A 736-nucleotide genomic window follows, 5' to 3' on the forward strand; every position below is an offset into this window, starting at 1 on the left:
ATTTCTACAAAAATTTTAATTAAAAAAGTCAATTTAATTGCACACCAAAAAACAAACAAACAAATAAAAAACCATGAGCTTTACAGACCCTAGTTTGTTCTCTCTATAATTTGCAATAGTGTAGTATTGTCTTCTACATTGTCATTGCAGAAACTTTAAAAAGAACCTAAATAGTAAATGATAAGGTTCTCATTCCTGCCTTCCATCTAAATCTTTAAAATATCACACAATTATCCATTCCAGCACTCTACCCATTTTAGCAAACAGGAGTTTTCAGAGTTGCAAATACCTCAATCACAAAACAGGTAAAAATACAACCATGCCACAACCACCTGCTCTCTACCTCATTCCTAGTTATACCATCTGGTAGTTGCATGGCCCTCTCCAAGCCAGTCACAGCCTTGGTTGTCCCCAACCAGAAGATTTTTCACCTCTCAACATTCAAAGGTAATAATAATAGTTCTGAATTTCTATCTACACTAATAAAAGAGAAAAATGGTAATTGGCGTACAACGCTACCCTTTTCATTGGCTAATCAGGGCTATATGCAAATTAACTGCCAACTCAGATGGCAGTTAACTGACAACAAAGATGGAGGTTAATTTGCATATGTAGGCACAATGCAGGGAGGCGAAAGGGAAAGCAGGAAGAAGCCCCCTGCCACTGACAGTGATCGGAAACCCAGGGGGGCGCTAAGAGTTGGGGGGCCAGCAATGGGAGCTGGGCACGGTCGAAG

Source organism: Myotis davidii, unplaced genomic scaffold, assembly GCF_000327345.1.
Source record: "Myotis davidii unplaced genomic scaffold, ASM32734v1 scaffold436, whole genome shotgun sequence".
In the NCBI taxonomy this organism is placed as follows: domain Eukaryota; kingdom Metazoa; phylum Chordata; class Mammalia; order Chiroptera; family Vespertilionidae; genus Myotis; species Myotis davidii.